At 29.3% G+C, this 16,948-nt stretch overlaps 1 protein-coding gene and 2 non-coding genes across 3 annotated transcripts in view; 1 reads left to right on the forward strand and 2 right to left on the reverse strand.

The window, feature by feature from the left end:
• Window positions 1–16,948, forward strand: part of Swip-1 (EF-hand domain-containing protein D2 homolog Swip-1) — a 298,599-nt gene that overhangs the window by 136,806 nt on the left and 144,845 nt on the right. The window lies entirely within an intron of this gene.
• LOC142318560 (5S ribosomal RNA) lies at window positions 3,950–4,068 on the reverse strand. The gene has a single exon (XR_012754956.1). It is a non-coding gene; the product is annotated as a 5S ribosomal RNA (ribosomal RNA).
• On the reverse strand, window positions 5,302–5,420 carry LOC142318660 (5S ribosomal RNA). Its single transcript, XR_012755020.1, has one exon. It is a non-coding gene; the product is annotated as a 5S ribosomal RNA (ribosomal RNA).

A 16,948-nucleotide genomic window follows, 5' to 3' on the forward strand; every position in this document is an offset into this window, starting at 1 on the left:
TCGATACGGTACTGTCTCTCCCATGCTTCCTCAACCCGCTCCCCTACCATCCCTGCTCAAGACTTCAATACATTATTCTTCCTACTATGTACTATTATATAATATATAATTTTAATTTAAAATAAAAAAATTGATTAAAATCTGGTTTATAGATTATAAAATGGTGCCCAAATAGATGTTACAACAGTCCTAAATCCAAAATTTCAACATTCTACGGCTAATCGTTTTTTAATTATGGGAGATACATGCGTACCTACATACAGACGTCGTGCGGAAACCAGTCAAAATGGATTTAGGGATGGTCAAAAAAGATATTTCCGTTGAAATCTGAAAACCCAAATTTTTCGTAATCAGAATAGTTCCTTTACTTCTTACAAGGACGTAAAAAAGGGCTGAAAACACAGTTGTAAGACTTTCCCGTCACGCGGCGTTTTTCGGATGTCCGTCTTACTCACGCAGCTTGATATTTAAAATATCAAGCTGATCATTTTATTTAAATATATTTTTTGATTAATAATATAATTTTAACAAAAGCGCATACGCATTCCGTATTGTAGTGGTACTAGCGGCCACTTTAAATACTTTTTTACACTTTAAATATTATTTATTTAATTTTACGTTACAACATAGCAGACTGCACTTCATTTACATTCATACATATCATCCTCTGAAGTAATACCTTACGGTGATTCCGGAGGCTAAACAGAAAAATCTGATGTGGACACCACGTGACTTCCTTGTCGTCTATTAAATTACATATACACATTTTTTGCTGCATTTCATTTATACTTATTTCATTTGAAATTGAGATACGATCCTCCAATTCTATAATAAAGTGGACAGCTACAGAATTGTTGAAATAGTTATTATTAACATCGAATATTTATACAATTATTAATTCAACAATTTTACATGAAATGTTAGGATAGAGTAAAGCCCCTTTATTACTCGTATTACTAGACCAGTATTCTCGTACCTCGTGACTTGTTGATTAAAAAAGTTTCAGATTTCTGGTGTGCCGTTTAAATAAAAGTTAATAATAATTAAAATATTCCGTTTAGTGAACTCCTGTATACTGGTTACAAATGTTAATTTTGATCTTACAGTGTAAAATATTCAGTTTTTATTATTGGATTATTTGATGAATAATCAAAAATGAAAAAGAAACACTCATACAGGGAAAAGAAAGGTAACGGGAAAATATATAAAAATGATACCTTTAGAAGGAGTGAAAAAAACGAACAGAATATCTACTTTCAAAAAAGAAAATTCGTAATAATGACACGTTTTAGTTATTACAGTCATAAGGGTATTTATTGAATAAAATGACAAATTAATGTCTTGTGAAATAATTAAAAGTGGTTTTATTCAGTTTAAATATTTAATATGCTAATAAATATAAAGTAATTAAAACATTTTACTTCTAAAAAAGTACATGTAAACATAAAATACATATTTTAAAAATATTTTTCAAAGGATTGGACTTGTCAAATGCTAAACATGTGAAACGTTTTTTCACATGCAACCATTGTCGTATTGAGTAAATTTGAAGTTTTTCTTAACTCTAAAGTGGAAATCTTATTTATCTCCTACTTAGAACCGGGTGAAATCTACCTCCGCCTTCCTGCGTGCCGAAAGGGATTTTTTTATTTATTTGAAAGTAGTTACAATTATATTTTTGTATTAATTCTTATATCCTGAAAAATTTTGTTAAAATGTATTTCTTGTGTTTTATTATTAATATCAAAATCTTTTTTATGTATAGTATACTTTATATTTTCACCACAGTATAAAATTGACTACTGAAAACTGTTTTGGTTGTTTGAAATTAAAAAAAAAATTCTACGAAAATATTTTCAAATTTTCTTTTACTTAAAATTTAAAGAAATATAATCATTTCAAAAAAATTATTTTCAAATAAGTAAATCATAAAAAAATTCCACTTAAAAGGATTCGAGCTATCTTTCAAATTTCAAAAATTATTTTTTTCAATTTTGGTTTTTCTCTTATATTATTTGTTTTGTTAGTTATTTATTTGTTAAATCTATCCAAAGCGTTTATTATAGTCTCCGTCTTCTGTAAATGTTAAAGGGCCTCTGTTTTCAGTATGTGATTAAATGTTACAAAATATTTATCGGTTAAATTGTAAAATATTTTATCCGTAAAATTTGTTCAGCCTTTGTTGAAAAGTGTAAGAATGCATGCATATAAACAACAGTCACAATTTTTTGACAGAAATAACAAGATCAGTAAATATTTATTTTATCTTAATTAACTTATATGAATAATTAAATGCCAAACTATTTGTTGAACAAATAAAAATTAGCTCAAATTCAATCCTATTAAACTGCAATTTATATACAGGTTATCATAAAAGAATGGTGCGGTTTCAGTAATTCATAGGAAGATTGTAGGGAAATTTCTAGATATTATATTGGTATCCCTGAAAGCCTCCAACCCAAAAGTTTATCAGCATTTGTTACCACAATGTCAGTTCTTTTATTGTTGTTGCGGTGAGTTTAGTGAGTTACTATGTTCTCGAATAATGACAAAGCAAAGTGTGTTTTATTGGTGGTCGAATTAAAATCCGTAATTTTAGTTCAACATGCGTTTCGACGTGAATTCGGAAGAGATCCGTCACACAAAAATAAGATAACAAGTCGGTTCAAACAATTCGAAGACACCGGATCGGTTAAGAAACAGAAATCAACCGGCAGACCAAGTGTACCAGACGAAACGGTTGAACTAATTAGACAATCGGCAATTAGAAGTCCTGGGAAGTCCATCCCCCGTCGAAGCGTCGAATTAGGTATTCCAAAATCAACAGTTCACAAAGTTTTACATAAAAAACTGAAATTACACGCTTATAAAATCCAGATACTGCAGGAATTGAAACTCGATGTTGGACAGAATAAATGAAAACGAATCGTTTTTAGATGATATAATTTTTACAGACGAAGTTACATTCCATGTGAATGGATGTGTTAACAGACACAATTCACGAATATGGGGCTCTGAAAACCCACACGCAATTATTGAGAAACAACGAGATTCGCCTAAAGTTAATGTTTGGTGTGGTGTGATGAAAAATCGTGTAATAGGGCCTTTCTTCTTTGCTGAAAAAACAATTAATGGAGTTGTGTATCTTGACATGTTAACCGATTATTGCTTTCCTCAGCCGGATGAACTCGAAAACATTCATCGAATTCATTTCCAACAAGATGGTGCTCCTCCGCACTTCAATGCATCGGTCACGGACGCTTTGAACGAAAAATTTGGAGATCGATGGATAGGCCGGCAAGGACCCATACTTTGGCCTCCAAGGAGTCCAGACCTGACACCTTGTGATTTTTTTCTTGTGGGGGTACATCAAAAGCGTTGTATATACACAAAAAATTCGCGACCTAAACCACTTAAAAAACAGGATTAATGTCAATGACAACCGTTAACGAAGAAATAAATGTTAACTAATGTTTGGAGAGAAGTTTAGTATCGTTTGAACATTTGTCGAGCGACTAAGGGCGCACATATTGAAATTTATTAATTATGTAAAAAAATGATTGAGACGACAAATTTGAAAAATAAAAAACATAAACTGTAATTCTGTTTTAATTTAAACCATGTTCAAAACCGCACCATTCTTTTATGATAACCCCGTATATATATATATATATGTATATGTATGTATTATGTATACTGGGAAGAAATATATTACTGTTAAAATATTTGCCTCGTTTATAAAAAAAACAGAAGTTTCAACTCTGTACGAAAAAAATTATGGATTTACTTATTTTGGGAAAGGGAGGGCTATTTATTTATCTCTTTATACCTGTGATAAAGCCTCCATATAAACTCCTCTCTTGTAACACGGAATGAGTAGGAAAAGTTAAAACTACGCCGATAAATTGAAAGTAAAGGAAAAAAGTAATTTTTATTTTATGAAAAGGAAAGCCAACAGCACGCGGTATTCCCAAGCGGTCACCCATCCAAGTACTAACCGCGCCCGACGTTGCTTAACTTCGGTGATCAGACGAGAACCGGTGTATTCAACGTGGTATGGCCGTTGGCGAGAAGATGTTTTTACTTTTAAGTATAAGTATTACGTAAAAATCTTCTTACAAAGATTTTTTATTCAATTCTTCAGAATATTTTAATACAAAAATAAGAAAATGTTCCTGAACGATTTGTGAAATTGGTACTGTATAAAAAATGAACACAGATTCAACTACGTAAATTCTTAGTTATCTAAATCTCAAAATATAAAAAAAATAATTTTTCTATCAATTACTGTTATAAAAGTTGACAAGTTTTACCCTGTTAACGTCTATTTTAGAAAATTATAAAATTTTCTAAAAATAAACTGTAAAAGCTTTTTCCTACTAAAGTAGGTTCATTTTTATTAATTCTTATATCGTGAAATAATTGGTTAAAAATGTATATCTTGTAGATGAATTTCAAAAGTTTTTTACATCATAGGAACGGATCTTGTTTGAAATAAAAAAAATCAACGAAAATGTTGCGTATTTTAATTTTTTTCCGTGAATTAATTTGAAAAAATTAAGTAAATTATAAATTAAAATTCCATCAAAGAGAGGGTTGGTACCAACTTTAAATCTCAAAAGTTATTTTTTCCAATTTTTTTTTAAATGTTTTATTAACTATTAATTTTTATAAACTCCATCCAAAGGAATTATAATATATATGTTATTTTTTGTTTAAAGAAGATGGGATCTCCGTCTTTAATATATTTGATTAAATGTTAAAAAAATTTATCGGTCAAGTAATAAAATATTTTATCCTTAAAATTTGTTCAATGTTGAATGATGTATGATATGAATAAACAACATCCACAAATCTTTTTCACAATTCAAAAAAAAATGATCAGTAAATATTTATTTTCTCTTAATTTATGTATAAAAATAATTAAATGTTTCATTTGTTGATCCAGTAAAAATTAGCTCAAATTCATCCTAAATTATTTTAATTATATATACGTACATTTACAGCGGATGAAAATTATTTCCGTTCTTATAACACCTCGTTTATAAAAATAAACGCAAATGTTTCAACTCAAGTCGTAAAAATAAATGTTTTAAGTAAAATTTATAGATCCTATATTTTTCCGTGAAGGTAAAAAGGTGAATGAAGGTTTATTTTTATTACGTCTCTAAAACCTGTGAGATAAAAATTCAACACTTTCCTATTAACAGAAAGTGAGCAGAAAAAAAATAAACATGTCGATAGTTGAATATATATATATATTATATATATACCAACTACAAAACTATTTATAAAAAAAGATGCCAACAGCACGCGGTATTCCCAAGCGGTCACCCATCCAAGTACTAACCGCGCCCGACGTTGCTTAACTTCGGTGATCAGACGAGAACCGGTGTATTCAACGTGGTATGGCCGTTGGCAAATACTTGATGTTATTTTTAAGTAGAAGTATCACGTTAGTCTTCTTACATGATTACGATTTTAATCTTTATTTCTTAAGCCTCTTCTTATATAAAATAAAAATAAAATTTTATTATTATGTGTGTTATCATAAAACAATTAAAAATATTTCAGGTTGCAAAAAAATTATAAAATTTACCACCTGAGGTCAGTAAAGGTTGAAAACTATTTCCACCCTGTAAATGACTAATTAATTTATAGTTTAAATTCTTGTCCTTCTCATTCGACAAATTCAAAAATAAACAATCATTTCACACAATACATTTTGAATGATCTATATTTTTAATCCTTCTTGATAATATAAATAATGGCCACACAAATGCTTTCTAAGAGAAATTTTGTTTCCAAAATTTTAATTTAATTGGACTTAGAAACTTCAAATCGTCGAGAAATAAAAAATAAAAACGGGGAAAATATTATTTAACCCTGTAAAACCTTCTTTTTATAAAGTACTTCAGAAGTCGGGAAGGGTAAAAATTTGTTACGTAAATCTTTAAAGAGGTTATGTACCTCCGACGCAAGAGTTAAATAAATATTACTGTAAAATAGAAGAATGCTCCTTAGTAGAAATACTAAACACGTAGAAACTACTGTATTTTTAATGGCTTCCCCTAAAGTAAATTACTTCTTAATTAGAATTAAAACCTATAAATAAATAGCACATACAAAAAGTAATTAATTTCTACTTTTCTTCTAATAATTAAGGGATCCTTACCTACTAAATTAGAAGCCTGTTTCTTTTTCTTACATGACTATATCGAGTAATCTAGATCGAAAAATTGTTCAACTTAGATAGATAATTTGTAACATACAAATGCATGTATGCATAATTGTGAATTACCGCATTAACCGATGGATATTGAAGGAAAAATGGTTTCTACTAAAGTGTACTCGCAAATAGAATTTTTTTTATAACAACCTGATAAACCGATACCCTATTAATGGAATCTTCAAATATTAGTCTAAATAATAATAAAGTTACTTAACAGGTTTATGATTCAGTAAAATTCTGATTTAAACACATTTACAACTACATCTTATCTAAATTATATTTAAACATAATATCCTGATATAGATTCAATTATCATTAATATTCTGCAGTTTTTAAAAATGCTAGAAAACTGAAAGTTTTGTTAGTTATTCATAAAGGGTTTTTACGCTAAAAATTATTTTGATTAAGAACCCGTAATTGCTTAAATAAAAAGGATTTAGGACACCATAAAAGAAGAAGTGGACATGGATATTTCTCTAAAAAAGGAAGATATGTTAAAAAAAAAGTTTACCTTAAAAGGGGGATTAGTAGGGGGTTTAAAAAAACTTTTCTTAAAATACGAAGAAATTAACTGAAAATGCGTTAGGAATTAGCGTATATGTTTATTAGGAGAGTTTTAGTTAAAACTTTTAACAAAAAATCCTATGAATACGTGCCAACTGCAATTCCATTTTTTTTTCTCTTCTGATCACCGAAGTTAAACAACATCGGTTAGATTTTTGAATGGGTGACCGCTTGTAATTACGTCATGGATTTTACTTTCCCGTACAGCACTATTGCAGAGCTATAAATTTAGAAGAAAAAGTATTGTAATCCTCCACTTTGGGCATTTATGCGGTTTTCACCGGAGTTTTACGTTTCGACACCTAAGAAACCCCCCAAAAAAACACAAAAACCGGATGGAAATGTTCGCATGTACGTGTGTGTGTGTGTGTGTGTGTGTGTGTTGTTCAGCGTTTCATATCTTATATCTTCAAAACTACTGGACCGATTTTGATTAAACTTGGTCAGATTACTTCTATATATCGAGCATTAATGCCATTAAATTTTCAACTTAAAAGGTCAAGGGAGTGAAGGTGTAGAGCACCCCTCACCAACCTCGAGATTTCGCCTAATTAAGTCCTATTTTTCTTAGGAACATTTATTAACAATTAAAAAAATCTCATCGGTACGCCGGAAGTCGGAAGAAGATTTTACCACTGTTAAGTAGGGAATAAAAAGATTTCCACTTTAAAGTTAAGAAAAACTTCAAATATACCCCCAATAAGACAATGGTTGCATGTGAAAAAAATTTCACATGTTTAGCGTACGACAAACCCCATCTTCTTACAATTCCAACAAAATTTTGATCATCCCTTGCCGTAAGGGTTGGTCATATCAAAAATTTTTCAGACAAAAGTTTTAGATAATGTTTAGAGGACTAATGACCACTTTTAAACCGATTTGATACTGATCCTATTAAGGGAGGTATGATTTTTTTTGTGTTCAAAACCCCATTTTCTCCACCCTCTGGGCCAGTGATTGGTGTTATCAAAAAACTTTACTTATATAAGTTTTAGGTCCTTATCCAAAGAATAGTAGGAACTTTAAAAGAATTGGATATTTTACTTAATAAGAAAGTTATAGCGATATTTTGTTTTTCAGAAAGCTCCCCCATTTTCACCCCCATGGTCCGATTTTACTCATTAATGAACTCGACTGAGATTTTGGGTCGTTATATCCTATGCATCAATTTGATAGTGATTGGCGTTATTGTTATAAAAATTACGGCAGTTATCGTGTCCACAAGAAAGTGATATATAAATGGTGTCCCATATAAAACGCAACCCAACCTTATATTGGTAGGTATTGAAATAATAAAAAGGCATGTGCATTTGACTGGTTTGATGCAGCTCTCCAAGATTCCCTATCTAGTGCTAGTCGTTTCATTTCAGTATACCCTCTACATCCTACATCACTAACAATTTGTTTTACATATTCCAAACGTGGCCTGCCTACACAATTTTTCCCTTCTACCTGTCCTTCCAATATTAAAGCGACTATTCCAGGATGCCTTAGTATGTGGCCTATAAGTCTGTCTCTTCTTTTAACTATATTTTTCTACATGCTTCTTTCTTCATCTATTTGCCGCAATTTTTGATGTAAATAAATTATATTTCTGACTGAAAACTCGTTTCGCCTGTGCTATTCGGCATTTTATATCGCTCCTGCTTTGTTCATCTTTAGTAATTCTACTTTCCAAATAACACAATTCTTCTACCTCCATCATGTTTTCTCCTCCAATTTTCACATTCAGTATATTTAAATTATTTAAAAAAAAAAAATCACTTTTTGACCTCAGTCCTTAATTCGATGAAAACACCTTTATTTGGTACTAGATACTTTTAATTTCGGAAATTACATGCCAAAACAAATATTTTACGAGTTTAAAAAAAATATTTAATTTTTACTTCTTTGTACTTAGTAAAGGAAGTATTACTATCGCGAAAAATGACGGTTTTCAGATTTCAGCGGAAATATCCATTTTGACTATCCCTGAATCCATTTTGACTGTGCCGTCACGTCCAGACTGCGTGCCGTCTGTACGTAAGTATGTATCTCGCATAACTCATAAATGATTAGCCGTAGAATATTGAAATTTTGGATTTTTTTCTGTTGTAATATCTAGTTGTGCATCTCACCTTTTGAATGCAATCGACTGGACCGAAGTGTCTAAAAATCTCAAAAATTATGATTTTGGACTTTTCTTAACTGCAGTAATAAGCCCTCATTGAGAGCTTTTCAACGGTATATTGTGATACTTATTTTCATTGGTTTCAAGTTATCGCCAAATGAAATTTTTATTAATGAAATATTTGGATCTTATAAAGGGAAGGCACATCGGTTTGAATACGACTTTATCTACTTTTTCTAACTTTTTTTTTTTAAATATATTGATTTATTAATAATTATTAAACTATGATTGTAAAAAAATCTTTACAATAAATAATAATTCTGTAATAATAATAATAATAATAATAAAATATGAAAAAATATCACAAGTTATTATTGAAATAATTTTTTTTGTACTTATAAGTTAATAGGCGTACAAGGAAGTCATGTGATGTCCACATCTGATTTTTTTTTTAAGTATACCCCCTGTTTTTTACTGATGCTTATTAGTTTGTTCTGCATATTCAAATAACAAAATATTGGTCTGTAACCGTGAATTTAGCCTTAATAAATTAATAAACCGAATTTCAGTTAATCAAATTTTGGATTAATTTGGATGGAACGAGTTTTTTTATTATCTATTAATTAATTTTTAAATAAAAAATTTCATACATCATAATTTGTTCGAGAATATAAAAATATTTTATTTTACTGTAGATAAAATGTTGATTTATGAAGAATGAATAATATAAAATTTCTTAAGGCGTTTTCCTTTCTCCTGGGTATTCTAAAAATTTATCTTGATGTGTATAAATTGTTGATTTATAAATTTATATTGAATTTTACATATCTACTGAAATAAATATATTACAAAGAACGTTATCAATTTTATTATTCGCTATAAACAGTATTTATTGATTTATTGAATAAACTGAGGTATTAAAATGCTAACAATTGAAAATTTATTCTAATGAAATGTCGTAATGTAATATGAATTTTACCTGGAAGCTATAACTCGTTATTTCATCCAGCGCGTGACTGACATAGATTGTTCAGTATCGCTTAATTTCTTTCTTTTTAGACTATTGGTTATTATATATATCTATATAAAACAATTTAACATACTTTCGTATTTATTATTATATTATTCTTTTTTTTTAGTGTGGATATTTTAAAGAAAACTTTCCAACAAATTTATCATTCGTCATACTTTACGAATGACTGATTCAAATATACATTGTACATACAAACGGAATTCAAAAGAATTTTTATCAGCGTGTGGCCTTTTACATGTTGCTCACACAGAGTTTTTTTAAACCTATATTTAGCATCTTTTATATAAACTAAAATATTTTAAGTACAAGGATTTTAATTTTCAGTTTAATATTTAAATTCCATTTCGAGTTTTTTTTTTAGATTTTATTTATGTCTGTTCACTTTTAAAGTACAGCTTATGGCATAAAAATAAATAATTAACTTCTTTGTTAGTCTCTAACATATTTAATATATTTTTGTTTAATAGGTTTTTCGAATTTAGGACTATTTATTTTATCCTTTATGCTGCAACTTTAAAAAAAAGATATCATCGTTATATTATATTGTGTTCTTATTCACTTAAAATTATTTAATTTTTTTATTGGCAAAGAAATGTTTATTTAGGTGTTAATTTATTTTTAATAGATTTATCAATTAAGAATGTTTTAAATAAAAAAGCAGAAAAAAGTAAGCGTTTTCAAATTATATCAATAAATGTAATAGTAATAATTTTTTTTTGTCTTCAGTCATTTGACTGGTTTGATGCAGCTCTCCAAGATTCCCTATCTAGTGCGTCGTTTCATTTCAGTATACCCTCTACATCCTACATCCCTAACAATTTGTTTTACATATTCCAAACGTGGCCTGCCTACACAATTTTTCCCTTCTACCTGTCCTTCTAATATTAAAGCGACTATTCCAGGATGCCTTAGTATGTGGCCTATAAGTCTGTCTTCTTTTAACTAAATTTTTCCAAATGCTTCTTTCTTCATCTGTTTGCCGCAATACCTCTTCATTTGTCACTTTATCCACCCATCTGATTTTTAACATTAAGTTTAATAAATAAACTTATTAAAAAGAAAAACCCAAGAAAGATTTCACTCTCTTTTTCCTGTTTAACCTCCGGTAACTACCGTTTAGATAATTCTTCAGAATATGAATGATTATGATATGTATGAGTGTAAATGAAGAAGTGTAGTCTTGTACATTCTCAGTTCGACCATTCCTGAGATGTGTGGTTAATAGAAACCCAACCACCAAAGAACACCGGTATCCACGATCTAGTATTCAAATCCGTGTAAAAATAATAACTGGCTTTACTAGGACTTGAACGCTGTAACTCTCGACTTTCCAAATCAGCTGATTTGGGAAGACGCGTTAACCACTAAAAAAAAAAAAAAAAAAATGTTTTTTTACTTCGTCGTACAAGGAAGTATTGCAATCACGAAAAATTGCGGTTTTCAGATTTCAACAGAAATATCCATTTTGATCATCCCTGAATCCATTTTGTTGACTAGTTTCGGGGTGATATCTGTATAAGTACGCACCTCGCATAACTCAAAAATGATTAGCCGTAGAATGTTGAAATTTTGGATTTAGTTGTGTTGTAATATCTAGTTGTGCATCTCGCCTTTTGAATGCAATCGACTGGACCGAAGTGTCTAAAAATCTCAAAAATTTTGATTTTGGACTTTTTCTTAACTGCAGTAATAAGCTCTCATCGACAACTTTTCAACGATGTATCATAAATGGTATTTATTTCATTGATTCCAGAGTTATAGCTAAATAAAATTTTTATTAATGAAATATTTGGATCTTACAAGGGCACATCGGTTCAAATCAAACTTCATTTCCTTTTTTTTTAATTTATATATATTTATTTATTTATAATTATTAATTTATGATTATAAAAAAAATTACAATAAGTAATATTCAATAATAACAATAACAAAAAATTATCAGAAGTTATTAATGTAATAAAATTGTATGTATGTACTTCCCATTTAAAAAAAATGTGTATATCTAATAGACGTATAAGGAAGTTATTTGGTATCTAAATCAGATATTTTTATAGAGAAACATATAGGCTATAAAAAAAACCTTCGTTAACGTAGTTTAAATTTTTTTTTAAATGAAGAAATTATACAATATTTAAAAATGTATCATTTGTGAAAAAGTAACATTTCTTCATTCCACGAGTACTATTGGACCGATTTCAATGAATCTTTTTTTTAAATTGTATTTAATTATAGGCTATATTGTAACAAGCACGCTGTTTTTTTTTTTTTTTTTTTTTTTTTAATTTAAATGTTTTGATTTATTAATAATTATTAACTTTTGATTGTAAAAAAAATTTACGATAACTAATAATGCAATAATAACAACAAAAAATGTGAAAAAAAATATCAGAAGTTATTAGGGAAATAAAATTTTATGTACTTTTAAAACTGTGTATATGTAATTTAATAGGCGCACAAGAAAGTCATGTGGTGTTCACATTATTTATATTTATTATAATCATCATTATATGTCAACATTTATAGAAATAAGAAAAAATACAAACAAATTACAATGGTGAAAATGTTCCTTATAAGGACACAGTGAATTAAGGATCTTCGAATCCAAAGACTATTATTTTTTTTATTTTTACATTCAAATATGACTATTAAAAAATCAAAATATCAGTCTACGGTCATTACCTTTATCTTGTAATTATTGAAAAGAACAAAATACAACAAAAATTCAAATCCACCTATATAAAGGTAGTTTTATTTTCCGTTAAAAATAATCTACTAAAGTTATCTGGAGAAACATACATAAGGATCACCGATACTTTATTTAAATAATTTTTTTTTCATCGTTTGTTTATAATCGGATTAATGATAACCAGTCATTAGCGACTTAAATAAAACTGTTATTCTTGAAATACAAATTTTAAGAAAAAAAAAACTGCTACTTTGTTGATCTCCATTGCCGAGGGGTAACTTCTAAGTCTTTCATTCGGAAGGTTCCTATTCGAATCCTGGCAGACTGAACATTTTAATTATATATTCCTATTTATTAGCGTGAAGCTTATGTGGCAAATTAGTTATTTCAGTAAAAAAAAAAAAAAAAAAAAAAACAATGAAAGGAACTGACTAATAAAGAAGGCTGATTAGATATTTATTGTTTAGGATCATCTCCTGTATCTGTTTTTAACATAACTTTGTTCAATACATTCTATGACATTCTTTGTATACTGTATAGTAATACAGTACACAAATCTGTGATCAATCGTGTCTTTTCGACCCGACTTCCGGAAAATTTCGACATATCTTCGCGTTTTACATCCCCCAGACCCCAAAACCACCGTCAATTCAAAAGTTTATATATATGTATAAATTATTTATAAATATTATATGTATATTATTTATAAATAAATAAATATATGTATATATATATATATATATATATATATATTTATTTATTTACCTCACTTTCTTGTGGACATGTTAACTACCGTAATTTTGCACCAGTCTCTTTCAAATTGATACATAAAATATAAACGACCTAAAGTCTCGGTCGAGTTCGTTAATGGGCAAAATCGGACCATGGGGTGGAAATGGGGGCTCTATTTCGAAAAAACATAATATCATTATACATTATAACTTTCTTATTAAGTAAAATATCGAATTCGTTTAAAGTTCTCACTATTCTTTAGATAAGGGCCTAAAACGCATTTTAGTAAAGTTTTTTAATATCACCAACCATTGGCGAAGGGGTAGAACAATTGGGTTTCGAAGAAAAAAATCATACCTCCCTTAATAGGCACTGTATCGAATCGGTTTAAAGTGATCGTTAGTCCTCTAAACATTACCTAAAAATTTTTGATATGACCAACCCTTACGGCAAAGGATGACCAAAATGTTGCTAGAATTGTAAGAAGATCGGGCTTTTCGTATGCTAAACATGTGAAACTTTAGTTCACATGCAACCATTGTCGTATTGAGTAAATCTGAAGTTTTTTAAAAGTGGATATCTTTTTTATCCCCTACTTAGCACCAGTGAAATCTACCTCCGCCTTCCCGACGTGCCAAAAGGGATTTTTTAAAACCAAATCTTAACGTTTCTAAATTTAAATTTATGTAACATTATATATATACCCAACCAATCTTGGTTAATCCAGCATAGTTATTGTGGGGGAAATAAAATGAGGTTTATAATTAATGACCAAACGAGAAAAGATTGACAGTATTTCATTCTAAGAATTTTAAGTCTGCTAATAAAAGAAAAAAAATGAAGCCTCAAATCTAAGTCTTGAAAAAATGTTACTATTTATTTATTCATGCAGATATGAAATGACGACTTAGGCCTTCTGTGAACACGGTTTTTCGATGGAATGTGACAAAAACGATAATTTTGTCCTTAAATAGAATTTATAATCTCGTTATTAAATAAAGTCAGTTAACCTTTAATGGAAATTTTTTTTTACGTTGGAAAGAGATATATCTTATTTACAGCGTACAGAATTCTTCACCTGAGAGGTAAAAATAAATATTTAAATACAAACCTTTAAAGTTAGTTTATTATTAAATACCCGGTATCTGAAATTTAAGCTTAATAACGATTTAATTTGTTTATAAATACCTTCCACTGTACTATTTCTAGAAGTCTTTCAAAACATACCGCTCCAGGAGTTCTAAATTTATTACTACAACTAACCGTGCCTGTGTAACGCTATTTATGTTTGTATTCCACGTAGCTTGGATGCCATTAACCGGTATGCCAGCCAAATTGTAATTTTTAAACTTTTTAACAGATTCAAAAGATCCCCATATTTTGTCAAAATATATTTTATTTTTATATGAATATACATGATAAATTGTTTTTTGTTTTTTTTAAATTAATTATTAGTTATTTAATTTTATTTAAACTGTTATTAATCATCTTTCAAAGCCTATAAAGGATTGAAGAGATGCTTTAATTGATAAGTTTTTCGGTGAATTCTAATCTTTTTCCATGCCAGAATTTTTTTTGGACAAGTACTAGATTATAAAATGCTTTTTAGGTAGATTTCATAAGAAAGCTACCTATTGTAATGGGTACCATTATTCCGGAAAATGTCGACATATCTTTGCGTTTCACATCTCTCAGACCCCAAAACCACCATCAGCTCAAAAGTTTATATATACATTTATAAATATATATATTTCACTTTCTTGTGGATACGATAACTGCCGTAATTTTGCGCCAATCACTTTCAAATTGTTCCTTAAAAATAACTCGTTCCAAAATCTCGGTCGAGATCGTTAACGGCCAAAATCTGACCATGGGGATGGAAATGGGGGGCTTCTTCGAAAAAATAAAATATCTCTATAACTTTCTTATTAAGTAAAACACCGAATTCGTTTAAAGTTCCTACTATTCTTTGGATAAGTGCCTAAAACTTACCTAAATAAGATTTTTGATATTACCAACCATTGGCCCAGGGGATGGGAAAAATAGGGGTTTTGAAGACAAAAAATCATACCTCTCTTAATAGTTACAGTATCGAATCGGTTTAAATTGATCGTTAGTCCTCTAAACATTACCTAATAATTTTTTTGGAATATTTTTTGATATGACCAACCCTTACGTCAGAGGATGAAGATTTGGGCATACCCAAAAAACAGAACGATTAAAAATAGAACTAGGGGCAGCCAAAAATAAAACGCTTGGTAAATAATGTTAAGTGAGAATTTCTGGTACAGTTACTTATGCAATTTTTTTTTACGGCGGAAAAAAATGAAAACCAATGATCGTAATATTATATATATGTATTTTCAGTGTGTTTATTTTTTATATTTTTTTATATTTCATTACTATTTTGTATATATTTCAAGCAATTCTGAAAGATATTGCCGAATTTTGGCGTGCGCAGTCAATATCTCTGTTCATATGCAAGAATTCAATATTCAAATATTATTATCACAGTTTCAGCCTTGATTAATTTATATTTTTTCATTTCACTTTGCAAATTTTTTTTCATATTTATTTATTAATTGCTTTTAAATGTAAATACCTCATTTGCATGTCATACATGTCATCCTCATCCACCACGTAATGAACTGGGGATTAAGGGGGCTATATAGCCCCCGTCGTTATTAGACTTGTATCATTCTTAATCTAGTAAGTTAGACCCAAAAACATCCATTTTTAGCATTTTACATTTTCGTAATGTATAACATTACGAAATGTTATACATTTCGTAAAAAATATTTTCAGGGAATTTGAGATAAATCGATACATAATCATCTCTCTAATCATTAATCTTCTTTTTCATACCTTAACCCGCCGTTACTCGACCCCACAACTGTAACTCCGTTACTCGACGTGTGAGCGCCGCGCTCACTCTGACGCACTACTAATAAAAATAATTGATTACTGGGGGATTTCCCGCAAGCCAGAAATGCAAAAATTGATTATCGCATTACAAACACATGCGTAGGCTGCTAGACGGCGTTCCAAAAATTTTCAAAACGTTATTTTGCCAGGTTCAGCTAGTAGTGGAAAAGTGGATGAACTAAAGAAATTCTTAGCGATGTATTATGTTAATAAATGTTCTGAATCTGTCCTCCAAGCGGAGTATCTTATTTGGTGCGAGGAGATAAAGTCATTAAATGAAAAATGCGATGTAGAAGTAATTGAAGTATTGGATCGCTGCAATAAAGAATATTTGTCGAATATCTGTTATCTCTTGCAAATTTTAGCGACTCTTCCGGTACGCTCGTTCTCCACCGTAAAGAGTCAAAACAATTGCGTGTAACAAATCTGGGGATGGAAAATGAAGTTCGTTATTTCTTTGTGAGAGCATAGAGATAGTACTGTTAATCCTGATGAAGTTTTAGATATTATGGCGAGAAAAAAATCGACGACTAGCTTTCTAATAATTCATAACTTTTATTGGAGTGTAAATGTCTGTGTGAAGTATAAATGTGGATTATGAAAAAAAATTATATACTAACATTATGATTCTTATTTGTGTAGTAAATGCTGTATTAAATATAAGCA

This window comes from Lycorma delicatula, chromosome 1 (assembly GCF_047948215.1).
Source record: "Lycorma delicatula isolate Av1 chromosome 1, ASM4794821v1, whole genome shotgun sequence".
NCBI lineage: Eukaryota > Metazoa > Arthropoda > Insecta > Hemiptera > Fulgoridae > Lycorma > Lycorma delicatula.